This window comes from Castor canadensis, chromosome 12 (assembly GCF_047511655.1).
Source record: "Castor canadensis chromosome 12, mCasCan1.hap1v2, whole genome shotgun sequence".
Lineage (NCBI taxonomy): Eukaryota > Metazoa > Chordata > Mammalia > Rodentia > Castoridae > Castor > Castor canadensis.
In genome coordinates, this window is record NC_133397.1 from 19,598,631 (window position 1) to 19,623,208 (window position 24,578).

At 38.4% G+C, this 24,578-nt stretch overlaps 1 long non-coding RNA gene across 1 annotated transcript in view; it reads right to left on the bottom strand.

Moving 5' to 3' along the window:
• The window catches only part of LOC141415014 (uncharacterized), a 30,703-nt gene extending 15,459 nt beyond the window's left edge, over window positions 1–15,244 (bottom strand). The window contains exon 1 of the long non-coding RNA XR_012440033.1: window positions 14,940–15,244. This is a non-coding gene — a long non-coding RNA (uncharacterized lncRNA). The remainder of the gene's footprint in view (window positions 1–14,939) is intronic.
• Window positions 15,245–24,578: the final 9,334 nt, after the last annotated feature.

A 24,578-nucleotide genomic window follows, 5' to 3' on the forward strand; every position in this document is an offset into this window, starting at 1 on the left:
AAACACTTCCAGGAAATAGAAGGGGAAGGAACACTACCAAACTCATTCTGTTAAGCCAGCATTACACTCATTCTGAAAGCCAATAAAGACATAACCAGAAAAGAGAATTATAGACCAATATCTTTAATGAATATAGATGCAAAGGTTCTCAACGAAACACTGGCAAACAGAATTCAACAACACATCAAAAAGAGCATACACCATGTAACTAAGTTGGTTACATTCCAGGGATGCAAAGATGGTTCAACATACATAAATCCATAAATATAATACAACATATAAACAGAAGCAAGGACAAAAACCACATGATCCTCTCAATAGGTGCAAAAAAAAATCTTTGACAAAACCCAATACTCTTTCATAATAAAAGCTCTGAAGAAACTAGAAATAGATGGAATGTTCCTCAACACAATAAAGGCTTTATATGACAAATTTAGAGCCAACATCATATTAAAAGGAGAAGAACTGAAACCATTTCCCTTAAAGTCAGGAATAAGACAGGGCTGTCTGCTTTCTCCACTCCTGTTCAATATAGTTTTGAAATTCCTAGCCAGAGTAATAAGACAAGAGCAAGAAATAAAAGGGATTCAAATAGGAAAAGAAGTCAACCTATCCCTATTTGCAGATGACATGATTCTATACCTAAGAGACCCCAAATATTCTATCAAAAAACTATTAGAAATCATAAACTCTTTTGGCAAAGTAGCAGGATACAAAATTAACATACAGGAGTCAATAGCTTTTCTATATACAACAATGCACAGACTGAGAAAGAAGTCAGAGAAACAATTCCATTTACAATAGCCTCAAAAACAATAAAGTACCTTGGAATAAATTTAACAAAAGAAACCAAAGACCTTTTTAACCACTGAGGAGAAGTAGCGAAGAAGACATCAGAATATGGAAAGACCTTTGATGCTCATGGATTGGTAGATCAACATTATGAAAATGGCCACACTACCAAAAGCAATCTGCATGTTCAAAACAAACCTTATCAAAATTCCAATAACATTCTGCACAGAAGTAGGAAAAAAAATCATGAAATACATATGGAAACACAAAAGACCTCAAATAGTCAAAGCAATTCTGAGCAAAAAGGCCAATACTAGAGGCATCACAATACCTGACTTCAAACTATACTACAAAGCCATAACAATAACAGCATGGTATTGGCACAAAAGCAGACAGGAAGAACAATATATTAGAATAGAAGACCCAGACATAAACTCATGCATCTATAGCCAACTGATCTTTGACAAAAGAGCCCAAAACACACAATGGAGAAAGGACAGTCTCTTCAACAAATGCTTCTGGGAAAACTGGATATCCACATCTAGAAGACTCAAATTAGATCCCTGTCTTTCACCCTGTACCAAAATCAACTCAAAGTGGATCAAAGACCTTAATATAAGGCCCAAAACTTTGAAACAACTCCAAGAAGCAGTAGGAAATACACTGGAATAGATAGGTATAGAGAACAACTTCCTAAACAGAGCTCAAAAGGCTCAGCATCTAAAAGAAACAATGAACAAATGGAACTGCATCAAACTAAAGAGCTTCTGCACAGCAAAGCAAACAGTCACCAGAATCAAGAGACAACCCACAGAATGGGAGAAAATCTTTGCCAGCTACAAATGTGATGAGGGACTAAAATCCAAAATCTACAGGGAACTCAACAAACTCAGCCCCCAAAGAATCAACACTCCGATGAAGAAATGGGCACATGAATTAAACAGGGAATTCTTGAAGGAAGAGGTACAAATGGCCAGTAAATACATGAAGAAGTGTTCAACTCCCTGGTTATGAAAGAGATGGAAATCAAAACAACACTTAGATTTCATCTCACCCCTATTAGAATGGCCAGAATCAAGGGTAATAACGACAAACGCTGGTGAGGATGTGGTGAAACAGGAACCCTTATACACTGCTGGTGGGAATGCAAATTAGTACAACCACTATGGAAAGCAGTACAGAAATTCCTCAAAAAACTAGAGATAGAACTGCCATATGATCCAGTGATACAACTCTTGGGCATCCACCCAAAAGAACGTAAGATAGGATACAATAAAGACACTGTACACTGATGTTCATCACAGCACTATTCACAATACCCAAGATCTGGAAATACCCCAGATATCCTACAACTGATGACTGAATAGAGAAATTGTGGTATGTATACACATTGGAGTATTATTCAGCCACAAGGAATAATAACATGGGGTTAGAAGGTTAATAGATACAATTGGAGGTCATCATGTTAAGTGAAGTTAGCCAGGATCAGAAACACAAAAGTTGCATGTTTTCTCTCATACGTGGAAGAGATCCAAAGATAAACATATACAAAAAACAAACATACATACAAACTCAGAATCAGAACATGTCTATAATAGTGGAACTACTCTATGGAACTCAGGAAAAGAGAATGATAGAACATAACATAAGATGTGAAGGTAGAGGATATAAAGATGTGTACTGAAAGCTGTTGAAAAATGAGGATGGAGGGGGGTGGACAGTAAAGGGTAAGGGAGAGCAATTGAAAGGATTAAACAGCCCAAAGTGAAGCATACCCACAGTAGGCATACATTGAGACACCTTTGAATGTCAACTCAAATATTAATAACAAAAACCAGAACTATAAAATAGGCATAGTGTGTGTGACAGGTACTAGTGGGAGGGGGAAGGGTGAAGGAAGGAGATTAAGGTGATGGTATATGGTTGATGAACTTCATATACCTATATAAAATAGAACTGAAAAACCTCTTGCAATTGCTTTGGGTGGGGAGGGAGCTGAGGGGGAGAGATAATAGGGGAAATGTAAATAATGTACAATGTAAGTCTGGTCAGAATAGTCACTTCAAATCCCCCTGTATAATGAATATATCCTAATAAAACATTATAATAAAATAGTAAGTTATCTAAATGCTATAATTAAAAGGCAAATATTATAAAAATCAGAAAAAGACAATATTTAAAAAAACCTGCAGACCAGTATCTCATATGAACTTAGACACAAAAACCCTTGATAAAGACTAGTAAAGCAAATCCAAGGATGCATAAAAGTAATTACGTACAATGACAAAGTGGGTATGCATATCTGGTGTGATAGGTATTCAAGACTGACTCAATATTCAAAAATCAAGCAATGAAATCCATAATATTGACATGCTAAGAAAAAATTATATGATAATATTTAATGATAAAGAAAAAGCATTTTACAAAATCTAATACCCAGATGCAGGGGCTTACATCTATAATCCCCATAATCAGAAGGCAACAATCAGGTGGATCACAGTTTGAGGACAACCCAGGTGAAAGTTAGCAAGAATCCTGGTCCACAAACCAGTGTGTTGGTGTGCAACTGTGATACCAGCAAAGCAGGAGGATCAGAATCCAAGGCAGGCTAAGACAAGAATGGGAGACCCTATCAAAAAAACAAACTAAAACAAAAAAGGTCTAGAGGTATGGCTCAAGTGGTAGAGCACCTGCCTAGCAAGCACGAGGCCTTGAATTCAAACCCTAATATTGTCAAAAACAAATAAATATATTAATTAATTTAGTTAATTAAGTAAGATAAGAACAAAATTTCAATAAGTTAGAAACTGAAGAAAATTACCTCAAGTTAATAAATAATATCTATAGAGAACTCACGCTAAGATCATACTTAATTATGAAAGACTGAATGTCAAAAAGAACATACTGTGATCACCAGGAGTTTAAGGCAGATGGGATGGAGGGGAACGGACAGCCCACAAACTTTGTTTGTGATGGAACTATTCCATATCTTGATTATGGCAGCAGATACATGAAACTACACATGTGACCAAATTGCATGGAACTAAACATATATAGGCATGGATGAGTTCAAGGAAAAATTGGGAAATCTGAATAAATTGTATGAATTGTATCAATGCCAATATCCTGGTTAGGATACTGCCCTACAGTTTTAAACATGTTATTGGGGGAAATTGGACAAAGGTGACACAGGATCTTTCTGTCTTATTCCTTACAACTGTGTGTGACTCCCCAATTATCTCAAAAGTAAAAGTATTTTATGGCAGAGATTTGAGATTTGATGAAAAATATAAGACCAAACTTGTGCTTTCTATATGAAACATTTTAAAGGTAGAAAGTTTAAGTATATTTATATGTACATTAATATATGTTGTATATGTATTTTATATATAAATATATATTATATACTATTATATAATGTATAATTATATAATATATAATATATTATTATACATTATATAATAACATTATGTTGTATATGTGATATATATATATATATATATATACACACACACATACATCTTAAATCCTATTCTTCAAAGGTAAGAACAAATCCTACCTCTTGCAGAAAGCCTGTCATGACTTCTCTCACCCCGACTCTCTGGTTTACAGTCTACACCAGTTCCATATGACAGCTTCTTCATCACCTAATTAGAATGTGAACTCCCCAAGTCTAGGAACCCTGACATCAGAATTACTCCTCTACCTACTGGAACATGGCCCCAAGAAGCCTTAATTAATATCTGTTGATTATTTTGTTGATGAGTCTCCCATTGAGACATCTTTCTCCTGACTACTTTGTACTCTATGATGACATATCTTTAACTTTTAAAAAGGAAGCGCATCTCACTCATCTTTGGCCTTTGCCCTTCCAGGGAACTCTGTATTTCCAACCACAGAGTGCTTCAGGGAAGGTCCCACATGCTTGCTTACATAAAAACTCCCTGAAGCTGTCCATAGCACAAATCTTGCAGCAGAAAACCAGACACCAAGGGCTGCCATGGTTTTCTTTGTGCTTCACATACTCTAGGTGCTCAGCAGACCATGCACTGCTCTGTTGTTACTGCAGCCTCAAACATAAGACAGTGCCTAGTGTCCACTAACTCCTCACCCAGATGAGTGACAGGGAAGACACATGGCTAGTTGTAAATCTTACTTTCTTCATTCTTATCTTTTGGATTGTTGTTGTTTGGTATTTACTCAAAAGAATAAATTATAAGACTAACATGCCTCGGTTGGTCTTGACAGAGCCATGACAAGTTTTCCATGCTTTTCTGCAATTGGTCCCATGATCAAATTTCTCATTATTTGGTTAGAAGTAATTTCTTCTGCACCTCACATTCCAATCAACTGGTTAAAAAAAAAAAAACAAGTCAATAGGCTGACAGCCTTGGAAGTGGGTAAAGATATTAGCAGGAGGCCTGCTGTTTCCAACGAGCATCAGACAAATAATGATCAATAGTTTTTATCTCCTAATGACTAGATGGTGATTGGGTAGCCTACAGCTAAGAACTTCACTGACAACCCCACTGTTGTTTCTAGGAGGGAGGGGAAGCCAATTTTTATTAAGCCTCTAGAGAAGTGTGCCCTTCAGAAACACCCAGATCCCAGTCACTAGGATCCTAGCAGCTGAATGGAGCTAAATTCTTCTCTCCACACCTTGTGATCACCAAGTTCTTCTCTCAAACCCTACCAACCCTCTCTCCCTGCAGCCTCTGCTCATGCCAGGAATCACCTCAAATATGTCTGACAGTAGAAAGGGACCTTGGTCCATGAACACTATTTGCATCCTATGACATCCTCCTTGGATATCTTTAAGAAGATCCCTAACACCATTCATGAATGTTTCTAACTCTGCAGTAAGGTTGAGCATCCTTTATTAGCTGTCTTCCAAGTGACTCCCTTGGTAACAGTCTCCTTTCTTCTTTATCAGCAGTACCTCCCTTATGTACCAGCCAAGACATTGGCTATTTGCATTTCTCCCACTTTAATTCATTAGCTGCTTCCTCCTTCCTTTTGATGAATTAACTGCCTCCTGCCACCCATACCAGTCATTTTCATGTATGCTCACATGAAAGCTCCACCATATAGCATTATGACTAACTTCACCTCATTTTTTTAATTATTTTATTATTCATATGTGCATACAAGGCTTGGGTCGTTTCTCCCCCCTGCCCCCACCCACTCTGCCCCCTCCCTCTCCCCCCCACCCCCTCAATACCCAGCAGAAACTATTTTGCCCTTATTTCTAATTTTGTTGTAGAGAGAGTATAAGCAATAATAGGAAGGAACAAGGGTTTTTGCTGGTTGTAACTCCACCTCATTTTAATGACAGCTTTCCTTCATGCTCTTTCCCACTTCCTAAACAAACTTCCTGATGCCATCTTGGTGACCACACTACTATGGGGGTGGGGAGGTCCTCTGTACAATGAACTGTCAAATTAATTTTCCAGCAAGAGATGCACAAATGCTTCTTAGTCCCCTGGACTACAGAGGCACACAACAGGTAGCCCTCATACTTGTGGATGAACACACGCCTTACAATATGGGAATGCCACACATTAGCAAAGCATTGCCCATATTGTGTCAATTGGAATGTTAATTTTCCAGAGTGTTGGTACTGTAGTCTTCTTTTCAAAGAATTGCATGCCCATACAATAAAGATATCTGTACACCTTTGTTCATCACAGCACTATTCACAATAGGCAAGCTATAGAAACAACCCAGACACCGTAAGACTGATGAATGGATCAGGAAAATGTGGTGTATCTATACACAATGGAGTTTTACTCAGCCATAAGGAATAATGACAACATATGGTTTGAAGGTAAATGGGTGCAATTGGAGGACACCACGGTAAGTGAAGTAAACCAGGCTCAGAAAGACAAAGGCTGCATGTTTTCTCTCATACATGAAAGATAGATCCAAAGGATAAGCATATACACAAAAACAAACATGATCATATACAAACTCACATGCAGAACATGTTCTAATAGTGAACTACTCTATAGAACTCAGAGAAGGAAGGAAAGAAAAAGAAAATGGTAGAGCATCAACAAAATCATAAATCATAACATCTGTGAATGTTGAGAATATAAGAGTATGAATTGAAAGCTGTTGAAAAATGAGGGGTGGGAGATAAAAGGGTAAGGGAGCATAATCAAAGGGGTTGAAGCAGGGATACATTGAGAAACCCCTTTGAACATTGACTTAGAAATTAATAACAAAAGACAAGACTATAAAATAGGTACAGTGTGGGGGAAGGGTACCTGTGGGAGGAGAGAAGGTGAATGAAGGAGATTAAAGTGAAGGTATATGGTTGATGGACTTCATATACTTATATGAAATAGAACAAAAAATCTCTTGCAATTGCTTTAAGTGGGGTAGGGAGGGGGTTGAGAGGGAGAGTCAGTGGGGGTGATCTAAACAATGTACAATATAAGCCTATTTGGAATTGTCACAATGAATCCCCCTGTATGATGAATATATTCTAATAAACTTTAAAAAAGAATTCCATGACCAAATAAGCATGGTAAATGTTAAATAAGAAAATTTAACAAGGTTTTTTTTTTACCTTCTAGCAGTCTCAAGACCTTCCATATGATCAGATGAAAAGTTCCAAAAAGGAGATATGTAATGTGTGATTTCCACAATCCATGATCATTGAGCCCTTTATTCTACAGAATATCTCACAAAGTGATGGCATTCCATGAAGCACTGTTTGAAAAACATTTTCTTGAAACATTCAGCACAAACCAATGCACACAAGCTCACTTAGTTCCCCCCGATGTGAATCTATTCTCTCAATACATCCAGTTTAGCAAATCACCTCACCGTTTTCCTTTGCCTAATCTTCACACCACCCTAGAGTACCATATCAGTCCATGAAAAAAAAGAAAAAAAAAACAATAAAAGTCAAAATGACTGGCAAGTATTAAAATCAAAATTATCCCATAATGAAACTACAACATAAGACACCTTTCAGCAATAAGCCAAAATGCAAAAAAACAAAATTATATCTAAAAATCAAACTGTACCCGTACCACCTGTTCAACAATCAATACACCATTACCCTGTGTATGGAAGTGGTTTACAAGGACAAAGGAAGGACTGGAGAATTACACTGAATTGCTTACCAGCCCCAACTAGAAACTTAGGATTCTGAACACATGCCTGGGGAAGCATGGGCTGCATGACCCACGCTGTAAGCAAATGTAATTGCTCCATCCTATTAGACCGTGAAGCCAGTCATGGAGCCAACTGAGTCCTTTCTGCAGCTTCAGAGAGCTGGAAACAAGACACCAAGCTAGACCTTCCTCTCTTATCCTTTCAACATTATAAAATTCTCTATTGCTTTGCATATACACTGTATGTCCCCTCCACAATAAAAAGTAAAAAGAAAGGAAAAGTGGTAAGAAAACACAGAACACCATCAAGAGGTAGCAACAAGGGTAATGAAGAATTTGAGTTACAGGGGCCAGCACTGAAGAAAATAGGAAGATTTCGGCAAAGAAAATAAAACTCAAAGGTACAAAACAGTATCTTCCCATGTCTGAACAGCTCTCAAATCAGAGGGTCATTTATGTCATGATCATAGCAGTTAAAAGAAAGCATAATTTGGACCTAATAGTAAGAAAACATTCTAACTGTGCAAATGTCAGCAAGAGTCATATTGCCCATTAGGATCTAAAAAGAATGTCCTGGGCAACCATATAGGTTTTGAAAGATCCAATTGCCTCACCAAGAATCACAAATATGCATGCTCTTTGTGGAGGGATGCTGCTAAAATTAGATGTGTGTTGCTTGTGCCCTTCATTCTGCACCAAATGAGGAAATACACCAGAGAAGGTTTTTCAAACTGTGAACCACAATGAAAGACATCCAGAGACATCAACTTGCCATGAAAAAGTTCCCCAGCTAAGAAATAAGCAAGATTCAACTTAGTGGTGTGTTTGCAGACTGTGATTAAGTAAAAGACGGAGACAAATTCTTCCAAAGCTGTAACCTGAGAATATGTGTCAGCACTTCTAGAAGTTAATACTTATGTTCTTCTCTATAAGAATGGTACCTCTGCTTAATGGAAATAAGAAATAGGAAATTTTCAATCAAAATAGCTCTGTAAGTCTACATTTTGACATTGTCATCATGGCTCAAACATGTCGCAATAATATATTCAAAACAAACAGAACAAAAAAAATATAGCTAGGCTCAGAAACAAATAAATGTCTTAATGGAACAAAAACAGAACAGCAACTCCAAACCATAAACAACCCTGATGTCATAGACTGCTGGACTCCATAGTCACACCAAGGCAGTGGGAACTTAGAGTTCAATACCTCTAGAATCACAGGGACCAGAAGCAGACTCAGTGCTTAAGACTGAGGGATGGATGTCCCTACACACACACACACACACACACACACACACACAAACATATATATTATATTATATTATATTTATATTTTATATATTATAATATTTTATTATATTATATATTATATAATATTATAATATATATATATATAATTCAAGAAAAGAGGCAGAAAAGATTGTCTCCCAAGTGCTCCAAGGGGCTATGACCTACAAGAGGTTATGGGCCTCTGTACTAATGCAATTTCAGCCCAAGATCACAAACCAACCAAGGCAACTAGTGGCTCAAGGACAGAGTCAATAAGCTATTTAATTAGACAATTGGTCAGGTCACTAAAACAACCATTACAGGATCTATTTAGGCTTAGGAATTAGGATCACACAGTGACAGCCCCATACACACTCATATAGGAGTAGATATTCACCAGAGAAGAAAGAGAGAGAATACAAAATATTAAGAAATTACCACTGCCATATATCAAAATTCCAAGCTATTTGACGAAATACAATGGTAAAAGTGAAAGCGAACAAAATGAGCAACAGAAACACAATCAATCTGGATCCCTTTGTAGGAGTACTTGGGCACAGTGATAAATGCCTATAATCCCAGCACTCAGGAAGTAGAAGCAGGAAAATCATGAGTATAGGGCCAGCCTGGGCTATACAGTGAGGCTCTGCTTCAAAAAGAACTATAGAAGTAACTATGGTCAGGAGATTAGTGGAAGAATAACCTTTAAATAAGCAAAAGTGTGTGTTAAAAAGACAAAAATGAAACAAGAAAATAATACAAAAATGAAGCAGTAAGAAATCTTAAGCCAGTCAAGGTGGCTCACACTCAGGAGGATAATGGTTCAAAGCCAGCCTTGGCAAAATAGTTCAGAAGACTCCATTGCAACAAATATGCTGGCAGAGGTGGTACTGTCTATAATCCCAGCCATGTGGGAGGCATAGGTATGAGGCCTTGGCCAAACACTGGAGACCCTGTCTCAAAAATAACTAAAGCAAAAAAAAAAAAATAAGGCTGGAGGTGTGACTTAAGTGATAGAATGCTTGCCTAGCAAGCACAAGTCTCGGAAATCAAACCCCCCTCTACTGAGTGACAGAGAAGAAATCTTAGAAATGGAAAGTGTAGTAATGGATATAAATAATTTTTAAATCAATAATGGGATAAACTCTATCCTAAAAATAGAGCTGGAAGCAAATGAAAAGCCCAGGAGAATACTGGCCACATTGAAAGAAAAAGATTAAACATAGAATATCCTTCAGAAATGATATAAAATAAACTGAGAGGCACAACATAAGTTGAGTGTGAGTTCCAGAAGAAGAGAGCAAATGGAATGGTACAGAAACAACACTCAAAGAGAAAAAAGAGGGTTATAAAACCTAGATTGAAAGTAAAGTCCCCATAGTCAGCCTTGGATACCAGAAGAAAAAGGAGTAACATACTCAAAATACTGCAGGAAAAACTCTGTGCAGTGTTCATATTCATCAAAACTATTACTCTAGTGCTTGCCTAGCTAGCAGGAAACCCTGAGTTCAAACCTCAATACCATCAAAAAAATCCTACTTTTCTAGAAAAAAAGCAAAGTAAATTTATTTTTCAGTCATAAAAAGTGAAACCAGATGGAAGATATGATATATAAGAAATAGTTATGAAGTAGGAACAGAAAAAATTGATAAGATATGTAATTAGGATGTATATTTATTTAGCCAGGTGATCTATGCCTGTAATTCCAGCACTTGGGAGGCTGAGGGAGAAGGATTCCAAGTCTGAGGCCATGGGCTATATGGTAGACCCTGACTCAAAAAAAAAATGCATATTTATTTAATATTGATTATTATAAAAGTACTTGCCCTATTACCCTGAAATGAAATTTACAGATAATGGATTAGTTTCTTTATATATAGTCTCGAGATCATTAGTGTAGGGAAAAATCACAGTGGAGCAGTGTTATTTGACAGTCCTTGATCAAGGAGAGGGCTCCTGGTGGTCAGAACATTAGCTACATGCAAGATAACTGAGAAAATAAGTAAACTGGGGGTATACAAGGCAAGTTTCTCACTTTTGAGACTGGAGGTATCAATATAGACAGGAGAAAAACTAAAATAAACCATATTTAGAAATATTGGTGTGTACTTCTGGTTTCTAATAGATAGACAAATGTACACAGATGTAGATAGAGCTAGGTAGAGATCTGTACATGCAAATATTCTAGCCTGTCTGTTGAGAAGCCCTGAAGCAAGACAAACAAGGAGCAGTGAGCATATCTATCACCTGATCTTGGTTCCTATTAATCAGGGATTCCTGGAACAATGGTTGATTCCAAGGCAGAAGCAAGGAAGGTCTACCTTTTGATGGAATTACAGGAGCAATTTCCAAAAGACACATGTTCTAGCTAGACATGGGTCTCACAAACCAAACTGAGGACAACTTAAGCATCAAAGTAAATGATGTTCGCAAAAGACTACAGTACACTGAATAAACTAAGAATCCATACTGAAATACATGGGGAAACAGGTATCACATGTCTTCTGAACTGAGGCACTGAGAGGAAGACACCATGACCTGTGTGACATTCCTGCCACAAATGCACAACCTGACCTATTTATACGGTAACATCAGAAAACTTCAAACTATGAAACAGACTTCCCTTGAGTCTGTACTCACATATCATAATCATGAAAGACAGTGAGAACTAAAGAGAAGAAGGAAAGAGACTAAAAAGAGGTGATAAGTAAATGCAATGAGTTACCCTGAACTGGTTCCTGCCATGGTAAAAAGCATGAGGACAAGCAGGTTTGTGAATGGCATGTGTGGTAGTGTGTATATGATGGTAAGTGATGGTAGGCACTTACTTTCCTAAGTGCCTGAGGTATATTTTGCCTTTATAAGTGATTGTCCTTGTTTTTGGGAAATACACACTTAAGTACTCAGGGACACTGGAGTACTACTGTGCACTTCATCTCAAAACATATGAGAAAAATGTGTACGCACGTGTGTGTGCACATGTACCTGTATGCACTCTCACTCTCATACCACTAGCCCTTGGTATCCAAGGACTCTGTAGTCTTAGACTTTCAACCAAACACAGATCAAAAATACTTGAAAAAAAATTGCATCTATACTGACTTATCATTATCTTCTAAACTATAACAGCTGTTTATATAGTACTTTCATTGTATTCAGTAATATAATATTGGTAATATAATCTAGTGATGATTTAAAATATACAGGAAGACATGCTAGGTTTTATATGCTAACTACTATGGAACTTGAGCATCCACAGATTTTGGGTTCTGCTTGGAGTTCTAGAATCAATTCCCTGCAGATACCAAAAGACAACCATGTACAGAATGAGAACAAAAGAGACAGAGAAGGATGAGGCAAATGTGGCATTGTGTTTTAGAGAAAAAAATGCAAAGCGGTTATGGAACACTTGCATAGAAGACAAAACACTTAGAAGGAGGTTGAATCTTAGATCAACTGATCAATTGACAAATTGTCAACTGCTTTTTAGCAAATAGACCTGGACCAAGCCAGATGACTGTCTAGGGAAAGAATATGACACAGAAGGTGGGACACTCTTGCTGCCCATGAAGAGTTTGAGTTAGATGACTCTGTGCTTTGCACTTGCAAGGTATTCCCTGCACAAAGTTTTCCCTCGGTGCCTCTCATCTGAGCCCTACTAGAGCCATTATTGCATTTATAGTAAGTTTTCAGTAATGCCCCCTTGCTAACCTTGTGTGACAGCCATATATAATATAGCCTACCATGTAATTTTTAAAAATTGAAATATCATGTCCTAACTCTATGTTAAAGAAGAGATAGAAGGAACTAATGTGCAATAAAATTTACCACTCAATATATAACTGGACATGACTATGCTAGAAGACAATAAAGTCATTAGATGTTTACACCTGTGTTTGAAATAATCATGATGAACGAGACACAGAAAAATGCAGGCTGATCCAAATGTCTTATGTTTGTGGTGGGAATTATCATGTCTCCATCAGGCAGCTGATTTTCCAAAATGGTAAGCAACTCTCAGTAAAATTTTGAACAAACAAAGTACAGTCTTACCTCACTTAACAATATAGCTACATTCTTAGGTAAAAGAAGCATCAATCAAAAATATACAAAAACCAAACAATACAATTTCCTAAACATAATGCAGTGGAGAAACACATGGTAAAGAATATATAAAATAATACAATTTCAATTTGTAAGTGCTCAAGAGGTAAGCTAACATAGAAGACATGATGAAGTGGCCACACACTTTCTGTCTTCACATATGTGATCCCACACAGAGGAATGAGAGTAAGAGGTGCAGATTGTCACAGGTATGTTGTAGGGAAACTCCAACACCATGAGAGACGTTGCCATTGGTGATAACGATTTTCCATGGTCAGAATGATATGAGAAATTCTTGGGAAACTCTTGAACATAAGGAAACACGATGTTCTCTCAACTTACACAGTGGATACTTTCCCTGGAGAAGTCAATACATATCAGAATTGTCTATAAGACACTTTGTGTTATATGTAGCACAGCTAGGTGCCACCAATTATTAATTAAAGGGTTTGTTCATTGAGACATCTTGAGATTCATGCAGGATAAGGGGTAATTTTTTATGTACAAGACCCATCCCTGCCTCTCCTGCTCAGATCATTATGTTAACCAAAGGTCCCTTGTGCATTTCCAAACACCCTCTCAGAGCTGGAGCTTCTCTAGATATCTGGGAGTGGCAAGGGAGATATCCAAAACAACTGATTAGATGGGGAAACCGTATCATCAGGACATTGTCCACGGATCTTCAGGCCCTGACAGACAGTGTCCCATGCCTATCCCAGAAGACCTCAGTCCTAAAAGTTAGACATTTCATCTCAAAGCACTTGTTTTAAGCCCGTCTATAATGATACTCCCACCACAGGCAACTGAAAAAACTATGAATAAATGAACTGGTCACTTTTTTTATTTGCTCTAACAAAGAATACAGATGTTGTCTGGAAAGAGGTCAGCAAGTTCACGTAATGGGAAGTGTAAACAGAAAAAGGAAACATGCCCTTAGATGCACACTTAGAAGCAGTCAAGCATCACAGCTGGGGCACAGAGCCAAGTTTCAAAGGCCTTCTTTTTGGCAGCTGCTATGGTCATTTCTCTGCTAGTTGGCAGCTCCAACTTTCTGAGGTTTGAGGATCTGTGACAGTTCTGCTCATGTGCTGGACAAGAGGTCCCCATAACCTCTCTGGTTCAGCTCCCTCCTCAGCTGTGGCCATGAATGATAACTAGAAATCCTACAGAGTTCTCAATTCTCCTTAACTCATGTGGATGGATATGGATGGACACCAGAGGGGTCATAAGAGCCTGTGAAACCACAGAGTCCTCAGGAGCCGAATCACAGATTTGTCCATCTTTGTTCAATTTGATGTAAAATTCTGAATGTTTAACACATTGTAGGTGTTCAAAACTGCATATCTGTGATTGTTATTGTTTCTATAATTCTCTTTCTGTAGACAAATGAAAAAAAATCAATAGCCTTTCAGCTATTTTTTAAGCCTCCAAATTCAGTATTTATAAGATGGAAGTAGGTGTATGAATCTTGTGAAGATTCTTTTAACCCAATAAACATTTTACTGTCAATCATTTCATGTCTTTTACAAAATTCTCTAAAAATGCAGCAAATCCACAGCAATCTCAACAATTAGGTGCACTAAATAAAAGTAATTTCCTCAGATAGAGCCAAACAGATTATATACATAAATGAAAGATCACATACTGGATGGATACTTCTTAGACCCACTTCACAGTGGGTTAGGAGATGTTCCTCTCTTTCTCTTCCAGAACACTCAGGTCTCGTGATAATGCAGGGGCCATGTCAATCTCGCCTGTGCTCACGCAGTTCCAGTGTCCAGGCTGCCAAAGCAAGCACATTTCCAGAAGTCTGGGATCCATCCAAAGGTAGATGAAGACACTGGCCAGCTAATTCCTATGTACCCAGTAACCTCCTATAACTGATAGGAGAGGGGACGAAGGCCAGAGAGAAAAACCACTGAGCAAAGTCCCTTTTGCCTGGTATCCTGGTATAGCTTAACTTCAGCTTGGTTCCACTCAGACCTCTGCCCCTCACATCAAGCAGAGATGTTTACATGAGTCAATAATTGACCTAAATCTCAATTCACCAAGTGAATTGCTCCTCCTTCACATCTCTCTGCCTATTAGTGTCCCTGTCTGGCACCATTTCAGATGGAGTTGAGGCCTCTTAAAGATCCCTCAAAGGGCTGGAGTCACATGGTATTGGATAAATGAAGCTATTGCTTTTATTTTTACTTGTAGCAAATGCATCTTTTTTTCAGGGCCAGAGCCCCCAGAAGCCATAGGATGATTCAAAACACGTTCAACAAAGTTATAGCTGAGGGCTGGAGAGGTGGCTCAGTGGTAAGGCATTTGCCTAGCATGTGCAAGGCCTTGGGTTCAATCCCTAGCACCACAGGAGAAGAAAAAGAGATACAGTCAAGTCTTGCAATACTGATGCAAAACAGACGGACCTCTGTTTTCTCCATTCTCAGATTCCAGTATTCAACATAAATGTGAATATGTTTTTTCCTTCTTTGTGCTGATTTTAGGTTCAGCCTGTGAATGAATATAAGGATGAAGACTTAATCATGGCAGCATCCAGGGGTTCAGCTCTCCAGACTGCAAACCCCCTTTGCCCAGCCTAATGAGCATGGTACTGAGTTCTCACTCATGTTGTGTGTGTGTGTGTGTGTGTGTGTGTGTGTGTGTGTGTGTTCTTCCCAGATTTGAAGGAAGAGATGTGGTATAGGTCTCTGTCTTCCCTACATCCCATAGCTCTCCAAACAAGGAAAGATACACACTAGTAACCTAAATCGTATTGAACAAAGGAATGAATGAAATAAAGTGCTTCTGGCTCTGTTCTCAAGTCTGAGAAAATAACTCCCAACATATGTCTTCCCAGCACACTTGCTGAAACATCTCTGAGAGACTCAGATGCTTGCTGCTGAGCCCACAGACTCACGCCTCTCCCTCTGTGCCAAGCAGGAATAAACCAGGTGTCCTCCACAAATTCAGTGCCAGGAAACAAGGGGTGCAGTCTCTGCAGATGTGCCAACTGACCCTGAGAGAGGGAGGAGAAATTTCTGAAATAAATGAATTTTGAAAAGCATCCCACAAATGCAAAAATGTTTTCATGCCACCTCTTATGCTTCTAGGATGTGCCAGGTGGCATATACTGTAATTACTGCAGACCACATATATTCATGCACATGTGTAATGTCAGGGCAAATGAAGATTCTCAATATAAGTGCTCTGGCAGCCCAAAATCTTCAAGTCACAGAAAGACTGGGAAACCATAGCTGGGACATCTTCACCACACCAAGAAATTTTTGTCTAAACCACTCTACCGGCTTATTAATCATAGATGATATGTTTGAATTCCACTGGTGAACATAGATTGGACTCAACTATGACACATTACAAACCACAGTACCATTTTCACCATTGAATCCTGATCTCAAGTCTTCAAAAATCAAGCACTCAGTAGATATAAAGTGGCCAGGATATGAGACAAGGCAAGACATTTGTGGCAGGTACTATTGACATTCTAAGCTGCCTTAGTCACAGTTAACAATGAGCCTGTCAAGTCAAGCCTTCTATTGAGTTTATGCCAAATGACTGATTAGGAGTGAGATTTAAAGAGTGATAGGTAAGGGTGGATATGAAGTACAGTGGACAGCCTGGGGTTTTTGTATCTGTGAGAAGATACTAAATGGTCAGTAGCAGCAGTACAATGCAATCAAGGTAGTTGTCTCAATGGCCTGAAGCAAAATTTCTATGTGCAACCCAGAAAGGCCAGGCATACCCTGGATAGAAGCTAAATACAACAGATATTCAAGAAGACATTAGAAAAGCAGAAGACCTGGTATATAATGGTTGTAATTCATACAAAAGAACAACAGAAATGAAATAGGAGCATTCCATTAACACTGCAAACCAACTGAAGCTGCCCAGAGCTGGTTAAGCTGATTACCATAACAAGAACAACCTCCATGGAGCAGGGGCACAGGGAGGGAAGTGGGTATATAATCACTTATGTGCAGTGTCTCTTTATGTGCATATGTGAGTGGTGTCTGAGAAATAAGTGTAATTGTGAATATATCTATTGAAAATAGGAATTCCACTATGGAGCTTTCAGTGCCTGCTACTTTCCTTCCACAATTGAAACCACCAAGCCTCCAGAAAAAGTTGAGAAAACTCTGAATAAGCTTCCTGGTGGGAAAGAGCTGAGCAGTGGCCTGGAAGCATGAGGGAGGTTCAGTGAGTTCTGTTTAATGAAATGTGACATGTGGTATTATCACTAAGACACTTTCTTAGGTACCCAAGCCCCAAACTTATGAATTCACCAGAAAATGTACTTTTCTAATGTTAAAATCCTTAACTATTTCCTCCTAATGTCAGTTCTAAATGCTTGGTTCTAAATATTTACTTCTGTTGCTATCTGACTCTCACAAGCACAAAATGAATCCTGTCCCAAGAAAGAAGCAGGTAGGCTACTCCAACAAAGGGATTCCTTGTTCATGTCTTTCACCAGTCCAACAAACATATATGATGCCTTTGAATTCCACTGGTAAACACAAATGAGACTCAAGCAATAGCCTATCCCACAAGCTTGACTAAAGTTTACTGAGTTCAGACTTAGAGGCCAGAGGAAGGAAATGGACAGATGAATGTGTTCTGAAGCAAATTTGATAAGAAACATAGCTAGTTTCTACATAGCTAGTTTCTACAGGCTAGAAACTAGCTATGTCCTGGAAAGACAAAAATCACAACAGAAGAAAGGAGAAGGAAATGGAGCAGGGCCTCTTTCCTATGGAAAATTCAAAGCAATTGTGGGAAAAGGTACACTCATGAAGCCCAAACATTCAGGGATAAATGTAAGGTGTGAATGAATTACATTAGACTCCTTTAGAGATCTTTTAGAAAACACAACTTAAGGTAATTTTTTTCAATTCAGTTGAAGTTGGATGATGTGCAGGCAACAATATCATTAAAAGGCTCTCTGGGTTCTTTAATGTGCAGTCACAATTGAATCATTTATTCCAACTCCAGAACTTATGAGAGCTCATATGAGAAGGAGATCACTGAAAGTAAAAGTCATCAGGCAAGGCACCATAGGATGACAGGTAGGGAAGGGAAAGAGAACCAGGATTGTGGGGAAAGAAGCAAGAAACATGTCTGGAGCACACCTACTTATGGAGGCCTTACACACCAAGCCCAATAGCACATACTTGATTTGTTAGAAAATAGGAAGAAGGAGGGTACCACCCCAAAGATGGATTCATACACCTCGCCATACACAATATGTTTCTGTTTATGGGACACTTTTCCATCATGGTCTTTTTTTTTTTAATCCTTTCCACAACAATGTGAGATAGGCAAGCAGAGAAAACACAAACATGTCCATTTTTCAATGAGGAAATGGAGACTCAGAGAGTTTGAGTGACTCAGTAAGACTGGTGTTTTCAGAACATTAGTCTGGTGATAGCATGCAGTGTGAATTACAGTGTGGGAGAGAGAATTCCAGGAGGCCCCTTAGAAGACTGATACCTTCCTAAAAATGGGAGGTAATATCAGACCTTGGCATGACAAAGGAAACACAGCAGACAGAAGAGCTAAGAGCCACCTTCCTGCTATGTATCCCTCTATTTGCCTTTGGTACATGAGCACCAATGTTTAACACAGTAGGCTAAAGATGGAGCAGCTCTGTGTGCATTAAGAATTGAGGAGGCTGCAAAACGGGATGAATTCATGAAGCAGATGTGGATGAGAACTTGGCCTTCCAACAAGAGGAGTTCTCTCCACAAATTGATTTTAGGGATAAAGGAAGCTTTTTCTTCAAGTCTCAGGAAATTCATGGTTGAAATGCATTAGTCCTTCTCCTTCTCCCACCACTCATTTTATTTGTAAATATGAGAAAACATAACTGAGGATGCTCTTCATTAATTATGGGAGTCAGCCAGTCTGTGGAGAGTGAGAGTTTTCCAAAAACACTGACCTGAGAAGTCTGCCTCTGTGCAAGGTTTGCCCCCTCCAGTGCCACCTGAACCTGGGAGGATGATTCTGCCTAATGCTGGAGTTTTAATAGTATTGTACCCCGGGCCTCCAACTTAGCTGTTAACAGTGATGCATTTGGGATCCATTCTTACTCTTCAACTTGTAACTTACTCAGAGATTGGGCAACTAGAGGAGCCCTATTCGTAAGGATTGTCCTCAGAGACCCCAAGAGTTGGCAACATGATTAGAGCAGGGAAACGAAGAGATTCCTGGCAAAACCCCATGACACTGGCTGTTCCCAAACGAGTTTTCATCCTTCTACAGCCATGCAAGGGAAGGGCCTGGTAACCATCCTCCTAGGAGCCCAATTATTTAATTAGTCCACCCACAAGCCTGGTGAGTAGGGCTTCCTCTAAGTCAGCTCTGGGATCCACTCTGGGAAATCCCGTCAGACACAAAGTTTAGATTTTGCAGGTATCTTGCTTCGTTACAGACTGCTGCCTCCATCAAACACCTTCATCCAGGGAGCCCAATAAAGGATTGGCAGGCTCTATTCTGTGATGTTTACAACGCTGAGAAAGTGCAGAACCCAGACAAATATTTTAATATTCTTTACCTTGTTAAACAGCCTAACAAGCCAGCTGATTACATAGTGTACCTTTAAAAGGCCAAGATGGTATAAAGGATCATTATTTTTTAAAAACATGATTTTATTATTCAGGTTCCATCAATAAGGCTAAAATCTATTCCTTTTAGGAAGCAAGGGCCAATATTCATTCTCTGTTTTCTACTGATCTTGAGATTAAATGATTAAGTTTCATATATACTTTGAAAAACAAGCTTTTCACAAGATCTTGGATTAATTTGACCAACTTTGGCCATCCAGAGGATATAGCTTCCTGCTGGTACTAGATTAAATGTCCTCTTGACATTGGATCTTAAGTTCACTTGACAATACCATTCACCACTATTCAAGACTCTTAGTTCACTTTCTGATTTAAGAACATGTAGAGTGACATTCTGCACCACTAACCTGTGGAAAGCCTCCCTACGCTATGCTGAACTAAGAGAAGAGACATGCCACTTCTCCCCACCAGCTGGCTCCAAAGCTGCTTGAGTGAACCTGCAGAACAAACAGGTGAGCATCATGCACCACACGTGACTCCCCTACCTATCCCCTTGGGAACATAATCCAGCACAGCCCCTGGACAAATGGAATCCCTACCCCCAACAAAACTGAAAAGCACAAACAGTGAATTGTATTCTAATACCAACAGCAGAGATGGAGGTGGAACACTTAACCTGCCCCCAGAGAATGGGGATGGGGCAAGGAGCTGAACTCTCAGTGCCGAACTCTCAGTGAACAAATGTGGGAAAAGCAACAAAGGCTGAGAGCAGGAGAGGGACGACAAGCCAGCCTCCCAAAGCAGGGCAAGTGGTGGATCCCAGAGCTGTCTCGTGGCATGGAGGGCAATACTCAAAACTGAATTGCTCCACCTTGCTTGGGGAGGAGCTGACCAGAGTTGTAGCTATAGGGCAATATAGCTGCCACCTAGTGAAAACAACAACAGCCCTGACCATCCTGCATGAACTGGCAGTGAGTTACCTCAGCTCCCAATTGCAACTTGCCCTGTGGACAGAAGGAACCAAAAAGTACTCACAAGTCAGTCACCTGGTGAGACCACATTAGAGCTCCCACTTGCATGCCAATACCAAGATTGGACACTAAAGGAATAACTCCAGAACTTTTTTTGGAAATTTTAGCTGCTGCATTCAGGGACAGAAAAAGCACATCAACCTAGCTAACAACCAAGTCAGTCACAACACAAAAATTAAGTCAAGGGAAAGAAAACAGGTAATTAAAACCACCAACTAGACTATCAAGAACATACCTGCACAGCACCAAGTGCAGCTTGGGAAGAAGAAGAGATGGAAACCACACTCCTCAAAAAAATAATTCAGTACAGGATTCAATGGGAAATGAAGGAAATAGATACCAAATTCCTGACCTCAACAAAACATTAATAAATGTCACTAAAGAGCCCAGTGATGTTAACAAAAAAATCCCTCAAAGAGGAAATATTGGGGAAAAAAAAAAACACAGAGAAACTCATGGAGAAGATATACAGTTAACCAGAATGTAAAAGACGCACTCAAGAAATTTCAAGACACTAAAAATAAAGAATAGGAGAAGACACAGAAACAAATAAATGAATGCAGAGAGGACTTCTACAAACACCAAAGTGAAACAAAAGACACTATAAAAAAGAGATAGATGAATTAAAGAAGACAACACAAAATATAAATGAAGAGTTGAACAAATATATGGAAAACCTCAGAAAAAAGAATCAAATGGAAACCCTGGAAATAAAAAGTACCTTGAACCAAACAAAAAACACAGTGGAAGGCCATTCCAGCAGATTCAAGTGGAAGACTTGAATCTCAGAACTCGAAGATAAATAGAAATTAAAGAAGAAAATTTAGTCAAACAACTCAAGAGCTGTGAAAGGAATATGCAAGAACTCAGTGACTCCATCAAAAGATCAAACCTGAGATTTGTGGGCATTGAAGAAGGAGAAAAGATACAAGCCAGAGGGATATGCAATATATTCAATAAAATAATAACAAAAAATTTCCCAAATCTTGAGAAAGTTTTGCCCATTCAGATATAGGAAGCCTCCAAGAAACCAGACTTGACCAAAATAGGACCTCTCCATAGCATATAATCATTAAAATAAGCACAGAGAACAGAGAAAGAATATTGAAGGCTATAAAAGAGAAAAAATAAATAATGTATAAAGGTAAACCCATCAAAATAACAGCAGATTTCTCAACAGAAAACTTAAAAGTAAGAAGGGCATGGAGTGAAGTATTTCAGGCGCTGAATGAAAATAATTTCAGCTCTAAGATACTCTACCCAGCAAAACTATCATTCAAAATTGATGAAGCAATAAAAGTCTTCCATGATAAACAGAAACTAAAACAATATATGACCACCAAGCCACCACTACAGAAGATTCTTCAAGGAATTCTGCACACAGAAGATGAAAGCAAACAAAACCACAAGAAGAAGGGAAGTGTTACTGCAGGAGAAGAAAAGACAAGTAATCAGAGAGCAGCAGTAACTTGATTGCACACAATCAAATCTTTAAACAACAAAAACAGCTAAATGGCAGGAATTACCACATACCTATCAATATTAACACTGAGTGTCAATGGACTCAACTTCCCTGTCAAAAGACACTGTTTGGCAAACTGGATTAAAAAGGAAGATCTGGTAATCTGTTGTTCACAAGAGACTAATTTTCTTGACAGAAATAAACACTGGCTTAGGGTAAATGGCTGGAAGAATATTTACTAAGCTAATGGCCCCCCAAAACAGGCAAGGGTAGCAATACTTATATCAGACAAAGTAGACTTCAAACTTACATTGATCAAACATGACAATCAATGACACTTCATACTAATAAAAGAAGCAATACATCAAAAGGAAATAACAATTATCAACCTACATTCACCCAATGTCAGTGCACCCAATTTCATCAAACAGACACTAAAGGACTTAAAAGCACATGTAGACTCCAACACAGTGGCAGTGGAAGACTTTAATACCCCTCTATCACCAAGAATTGGTCATCCAAACAAAAAATCAACAAAGAAATCTTAGAACTAAATGACACCATAGATCAAATGGACCTAGCTGATGTCTACAGAATATTTCGTCCAACAATAGCACAATATACATTCTTCTTAGCAGCCCATGGAACTTTCTCCAAAATATCTTTCTCCTTCATATCTCAGAGCACAAAGAAAGCTTTAGCAAATATAAGAAAATCACACTATCTGATCACAATGCAATAAAACTAGAACTCAATCACAAAAGCAACAGCAAAAAATACACAAAAAAATGGAAACTACATACTCAACAATCAGTGGGTCATAGAAGAAATAAGAGAGGAAATCAAAAGGTTCTTGGAAGTTAATGAAAATGAAAACACCACCTACCAGAACCTATGGGACACAGCAAAGGCAGTCCTAAGACGAAAGTTTATAGCCATGAGTGCATATATTGAAAGTGCAGAAAGACCTCAAATAAATGACCTAATGCTACATCTCAAACTCCTAGAAAAACAAGAACAAGCAAAACCCAAAACAAGCAGAAGGAGAGAAATAATAAAAATAAGGGCCAAAATTAATAAAATAGAGACCAAAAAAAATACAAAGAATCAACAAAACAAAAAGCTGGTTTGTTGAAAAAATAAACAAGATTGACAAGCCCCTGGCAAATCTGACTAAAATGAGGCAGGAAAAGACCCAAATTAATAAAATCAGAAACAAAAAAGTGGAGATAACAAAAAACACCAAGGAAATCCAGGGAATCATCAGAGACTACTTTGAGAACCTATATTCCAATAAACTGGAAAAATCTTAAGAAATGGTAAATTTCCAAATACTTAATGACCATCCAAAACTGAACCAAGAGGATATCAAGCCCCTAAACAGATCTATAACACATAATGAAATTGAAGCAGCAACAAAGAGTCTCCCAAAAAAGAAAAGTCCAGGACCTGATGAATTTTCTGCTGATACTACCAAACCTTTAAAGAAGAACTAATACCAACACCCCTTTTTCCTCAAAATAAAAAGGAAAGGAACACTGCCTAACTCATTCTATGGAGCCAGTATTACACACAACTCAAAACTGGACAAGGACACATCCAAAAAGGAGAACTATAGGCCAATCTTCTTAATGAACATCAATGCAAAAATCCTCAATAATTTAATAGCAAACCAAATCTGACAACATATCAGAAAGATCATTCACCATAACCAAGTTGGCTTCATCCCAGGGATGCAGGAGTGAATATAGTTATCTTAAACTGGCAAAGGACCAAGACATAGTGAAGAGGTCTGGTAGAGGTGAACCAATGTTGGGTGTAATACACATATGCATGGAAGCAATGCTAGGATTCTCTCTGTGTGGCTATTTTATCTCAAACTAGCAAAAACGCTATGTTGCTCTTATTATCTCTTATGTTTTCCCCTCAACAAAATCAGAAAACAAGAGGGCAGAACAAGTTCTGTGGGGTGGGGGTGGGGGGAAAGTTGACCCAAATAATGTATACACATGTAAGTAAATGGAAAAACAATAATAAAAAAAAAGAACATGTAAAATAAGTGCACATGTTCAATCCAAAATAGTTAAGTGATGTGATAGGTGGAGAAAGCAGAAATGTACATTTTTGACTATTTTGACTTTTTAAAACAATTTCTACTGTAAACATTTTTTCAATAATTTGGTCCCAACTTACCCCAGCTGCCTTTCCAAGATCCCCCTTTATTA